The 6,000-nt window shown below is 40.0% G+C and overlaps 1 protein-coding gene across 1 annotated transcript in view; it reads right to left on the minus strand.

Moving 5' to 3' along the window:
• The window catches only part of LOC149081658 (nardilysin-like), a 93,556-nt gene extending 88,315 nt beyond the window's left edge, over window positions 1–5,241 (minus strand). The window contains exon 1 of the mRNA XM_089237068.1: window positions 5,136–5,241. The gene's annotated coding sequence lies outside the window, so the exon portion shown is untranslated. The remainder of the gene's footprint in view (window positions 1–5,135) is intronic.
• Between the last annotated feature and the right edge of the window lie 759 nt (window positions 5,242–6,000).

The raw sequence follows: 6,000 nt of genomic DNA on the forward strand, positions 1-6,000 counted from the left end.
TTGGGGGAGAGAAAATCACGGGTCACCATATTCTGCTACTTTTTATTATTACGAATAATAATTTCATCTCAACATTTAAAAAAAATTCACTTCTATTACCTCGAATTCAGTGCCCTGGTGTATCAATTAACACTTGAGAAAAATAATACTGCATCCATTACAATTTTGAACAAAATGTTTTTTAAATACGCATGAGATTACGCCTCACCAAGTGAGTACAAAATAGAGGGATACTATTTCATTAATTTCTTTGACTTGACTATATTCGGGTAAAGTTGACGAATGACTTAATTTAATTTTAACTTATTCCGAAGTTGTGCATTTTGAATGATTTCCCCTATATTTTCAGTCTTTTATCGTGCAATTTTCCCTCACTTTTTTTACATTAAAATGGGGAAATTGTATCCACTACGACAGTTGCATCAGCATCTGAATTGAAAGGTTTTGTTGTATAGGTGTAGACAGAAAAAGGGCATGCCATGCGATAGTGTTCAGTGGTAAAGAAAAAAAAAATGAGATTGAAAGTTGAAAGCTGTTGAAAGAAGGCGCACTAGTGAAGACATAGCTAATGAGACCAATACTCCAACATCGGAAACACTGACAATATTATATTTTAGATCTAAAGGCAAATTTTGCGTGCCAGTTATAGGTTTGAAGCTATACATGTTGGAGGGGAATCAGTTATATTTAGTAGTTATCCAGTTCAAACAAAAAAGTATTATGCGCTTGAAGATTATCATGATTACATTTGTTAAATTGAATGATTGATAAGAGGATGGATGTTTGGGGTTTTTGTTTGGTTTCAGTATAAAAATAAGTTTGCCTTCTTTCCAGCTTGATGGTATAAATCAGTGTTTCTCAACCGCCGGGCTGAGACATCATTCATACTGGCCGCGACGCAAGTTCACCATATCTACAGACAAAATGATCGAGAGTCGAGATTCTGCGCCCTGATTGGGCGAAACGAAGGTTGCCGGAGCGCTATCTGTTTGGCTACTTCCCCTTTGCTTGGCTAGTTTCTCTTTCCACGTCGTGTCATTCTTTATCAGTGATGGTAACAATGGGAAATTTCCCATATTCGTGGGAAAAATTGCCAAAATTTGGCCAAGTGGGAAATTTTGAGAGTTCATCAAACAAAAGAATTTTTTGAAAAAAATAGAAAATATTAATGCAATGCAATACTTTTCTATTGTAAAATACTTGACTAATTTTCACCGGTAGATGGCAGCACATTTATGGTCTGCCTATGAATTTACATGTATACTAAAGAAAATTTGAAGACGATCCCGCCAGGCTCGGGTGAATTTGTGTTAAGATGACACTGTTCCACCCGTGTAAGGCATACATAGACAAGTTCCGGGGGAAGGCCATGATGATATGCAATATATAATTGTCGCCATGGCCCGCAAGGTTAGGTAGGGCCCGGGACAATCATTTCCCTTCATGCTACAAATTCACTGTTGAAGGGCCCAAGAAAAGTTTGGTCTGCGGGCCCACAAAATATCCCAGCCTAGGGGCTTTGCTTCAGGCTGTGGGGGCATGATTATCCATAATCACCGGATTTATTACATTTATGATAACTTACACAAAAAATGTATAGGTTACCCCTCATCCTTCAGGTGGGATCTTTGGCGTCCAATCCCCCACAGTAAATTTGTTCTGTAAAAAATATAAAAAAGTTAAAAGAATCATCCTGAGCTCTGTCAGACCCGTAATTGTGGGTGGACATGGGTCACCAGCAGAGACGGAGATAGACTTGAACATCTGGGGGAACACGATGACGTCAATTCATATATTATATATATATGCCTACGGCTGGGATCTCAGGGCCGCAACCACAGCCCCCACATGGGCGGGGCTGACAGGGCTCTAGCTCTGGGACCCGAGACAATTCTCATAATTTTTTGCTTTTTCACGCTATAAATCAACTATAGAAGGACCCGTGGAAAACCTGACCGGGGGGGGGGGCGTAAAAGGTCCCAGCTCCAGGATGTGGGGGCCATGGCCGCAACTAGGGAGGGGCAGGTGGGTCTGGTGCCCCGGGCGCTGAACCAGAAGGGAGAGCCGAATTCACCTTTTAACTGTTTCTTCTAGATCAAGGGGTGCCAAAATGGCGGCTTGCCCCGGATGACGAAGTATCTAGTTGCGGCCCTGCTCGGGGTATACAGCTCAGGAACCAACTTTTGCACGGGCCCTGGGCATGACCCCCCACGAGGGTGGGGCTGACAGATCTCCAGCCCTGGGGCCCAGGAATAGGGACGCTTCTCAGTATTTTTCACGTTATAAATTCATCATATAGGAGCCCGTGAAAGATCCCAGCCTAGGGAGCCCTGCTCCAGGATGTGAGGACCATGGCCTTGGGCAAAGCAGACATTAAATAGCCCCACCCCTCAACTTGGGGGAGGGAATTTTTTTTATTATATAATCTGCACTAATAAATCCGCGTGAACCGAATAGGATCATTTGCGGTAGGCAGAAACGTAAAAAAACTTAATTATGCTAGGTGTTTGTATTTTCCTAGCGTGACGCATCTGTTCCATCGTTTGAATATCCACATATTTTTGCCTTTTTACACAATATAAAAGGAAGAGAAAAAGCGATGAAATGAAAAAAAAATGATTATTTCTTGAAATTAATATTCATATCACAAAAAATCCAATGAAAAGGTGGGGGGGGGGGGGTTTCTTTTCAATATTTGCTATTCTGCTTCAAGTATTTTTTTCCCGTGGTATTTATGTTAGGATGTTTGCTAACATTATTATTTTGTCGCCAACGATAAATGGCCAGGCCTGACCACCCTCTACTAAATTAACCAATCAGGGAATAGAATACGGGCTTCCGAACATTTTGTCTGTAGATATCGTGAACATGCGGCCGCGACTGATCTGCCGTTTCCTTTTCCCCCCATTCATGTTCCATTAATCATGTGTTTGACAGGGCCTTACACTTACAAAAATAAATGAAACCGGGCCACAGGCTTCCAAAGGTTGAGATCCTGGTATAGATACTGAAGACCAAATGATATTGAATTCAGCCAACAAAAACTACAAGTGTTCTCTTGATATTAAATTAAATCACTCCTTGTGATGAAATCTTAATCATGATGGGTGATTCTATTGTCGTTTATTATATCCAAGTCCTTATGTAATTGATCAGGTTAAATTACAATTTATCAAATTATAATTAACCTTTTAAATTAGAATAATAAGAGTATGAATTTTCACAATTTGCAAAAATCCATTGCCGATGGCAACTGCTGGACCTAAATAATGATTTCCAATGTTGATGTTAAGATATTGATAAGGCTGATTGCACAAACTATTTAAGTTAATGTTATGTTGATAGAGCATTATTATTTTTGTATTGCACAGATATACAGGTAATGCAAAAAATTAATTGATAAATAAAAATTATTGAATTTAATGCAATACTTTACTAATTGTAAATAGTACATGTACTCAGGGCCGGAACTGGGGGGGGGGGGCAGAGAGGTTGATTGCACCAGGAGGAAAAAATTTAGGGGTGGCAAGTTTTAGGGGTAAAACAAAAAACACCATTACATAAAATTATATTTTAAATTAATGGGGGCAGTAAAACTCCTAGTTACAGCCCTGCTTGTGCTTACTTGACTACATATTATCACTGATAGATGGCAGTATATTTTTGTAAATATACGCACCCCCCAAAATATCTGACCATGAGCAGCCACTGTAAATGATGAAACGTGGATTTAATTTCTGATTTTGTGACCCATTTCGGGTTCTTAGGAATGTCGAGTTGATTTGATTGTGAAATATTTTTACCCAGAGAATTGTCTGCATCTTTAAATACTTTCCTGGCGACAGATTAAGGAACATGGTTTCGACATTTATGATTTCCAGTATTTTTTGTTATAATTTATATATTTCACAGTTATGGTCCGATGCCATATGATGAGCATTGTAATTCGAGCAATTGAGATTTTCAGATGTACAATGATCTGAAGAATGGGATTCAAAACCACATTTGATGCAAATGAGTATTGTATGGGGAAAATATTTTGTAGCGTGGGTAAGTTTATAGCATTTCAGGCACTGTCTGGGGGGGGGGGGGGTCTGTCTATGAATATTTCTTCTGATAAACAATACTATAATTTTTTCTAGCACTTTTGTTCTGGTAGTTGATCCGCGTTGGTAGTTGATCAGTTTTCGTGATTGCATTTTTAATTGGGTCGCTGTAGTTTAGTAATACGACATCCATACCTGTTGCAGGCCTTTTTCTCAGCCACCTCGTTGGGCATTTTGCCTGCTGTGGCCTTGCATTTGTAATTGATTTAACTTTAAAAGTGAATCTTCCCACTTCCAATACACATATAAGTTATTCATTTCTTCAATTTTAGTAACTAATTCTTTCAAATCCTGCGCTTCAATATCCCTCAGTGAAAATCGACTGGATTTAGAAAGTAAAACAGAAGTAACCGCAACTGGATGGTTTTTTGGAGCCGATTTCGAAAAAGAATCTCCATTTCCTTAAATTAGCATAATACTAAATTTTTCAATACCAGGATTCGAGGTCTGGTGGCTTAAGAATATCAAAATTTGTTTTGTTTGATAGGGGTCATTCAAGTATTACGTCAGCATCGGGGGGGGCGGGTTTCGGATTTGCTGACTTACGATGCCAGGTGGGGGAGGGGAGTTTGAAGGCTGCTTACGTCATCAGCCACCCTTTTTTTGAAGATATGAAGTATTTTAAGCTGCTGGGGAAATTTTGCTGACGGGGGGGGTCCAGTGTTTTGCGTTTTGCTGACAAGGGGGGGGGTCAAATATGGTTCTAAAAATGGCTGAAAATCTGCTTACGTAATACTTGAATGGCCCCATACCACGTTGGTAATAGGGTCTACATCCATGTCAGATCAATTAGCCATACTGCGAAGGGGGGGGGGGAAAGAAGTGAAGACTTAAAAGCCTCCACAAAACACCGCTTACGCGACACCCCTAACAATAAATTTACTAATAGTTACTCACTAATTAGATTTGCGAAAAACACTAACTAACTAAAAATTGATTCGAGGCACAACAGTGCTGAAAAGAAGGGGGAAAAAAGCAAGCACTCGATAAATATGACACAAAGAGAAAAAAAAAAAAGTAGGCTCTTACCGACGGTCTCTCAAAAATCCCAGTGAGCTATTCAGTGGGCCACGCGGATGGACGTGTGGTAAACATGGACGGCCTTAACGTTGTATGGTATATGCAGGATGACCATACGTTCCGTATTTTTCAGGACATCACCCGAACTCTTCTGATGAGGCTTTTTGGATCACATATTTCCATTTCTTCTCTAAGTTTCGATTTGAGCATATTTTAATATTCGGAAATTTAGACGTTCCAAAGGCACAATCTTATCAACTAAAAAGTTGTGTTCGTTTAGAATTGGATGAAGGCATCCTCATCAAAGCTGTATTAAATATATAGCTAATATATAGATGAGGGGGTTATTCAAGTATTACGTTAGCATCGATGGGGGCAGGGGTTTTCGATTTGCTGACTTTTGATGAGGGGGGGGGGGTTGGATGATGCTTACGTCATCAACCACGCGCGTATCGAAAGAAACCTTTCGATAGTTATTGGCCACCTGAACTAACATTCTACCTATTGATAAGTCTCCTACGGAGCCACTTTAATGATCTATAAATGTTTCACGGATCCTTCCAGTGCTCTGAAAATGTTTCCGGGCCGCTTAAGTGCTCTAAAACTGTGCCACATGTCACTCAAGGGATCTCTGCCACTGCTCGTTTAAGTGTTCTGCAACTGTGTCACGGGTTACTTTGGTGATCTTTGAATGTGAAAGTGATCTTTGAGGCTTACTTCAGAGATCTGAAAATGTGCCCCATGGGCCACTTAAATACTCTGGAATTGGGCCACGGGTCATTTAAGCGATTTGTAAATATGCCGCTTAGTTCATTTTTAAAAAATTAGGTTTGGGGGGGGGGCAAGCCACATCAGATAACCTTCAGGGCCACAT

This window comes from Pholcus phalangioides, unplaced genomic scaffold, assembly GCF_987345545.1.
Source record: "Pholcus phalangioides strain wild (caught in Gottingen) unplaced genomic scaffold, Ppha-v1.0 ptg000009l_1, whole genome shotgun sequence".
Lineage (NCBI taxonomy): Eukaryota > Metazoa > Arthropoda > Arachnida > Araneae > Pholcidae > Pholcus > Pholcus phalangioides.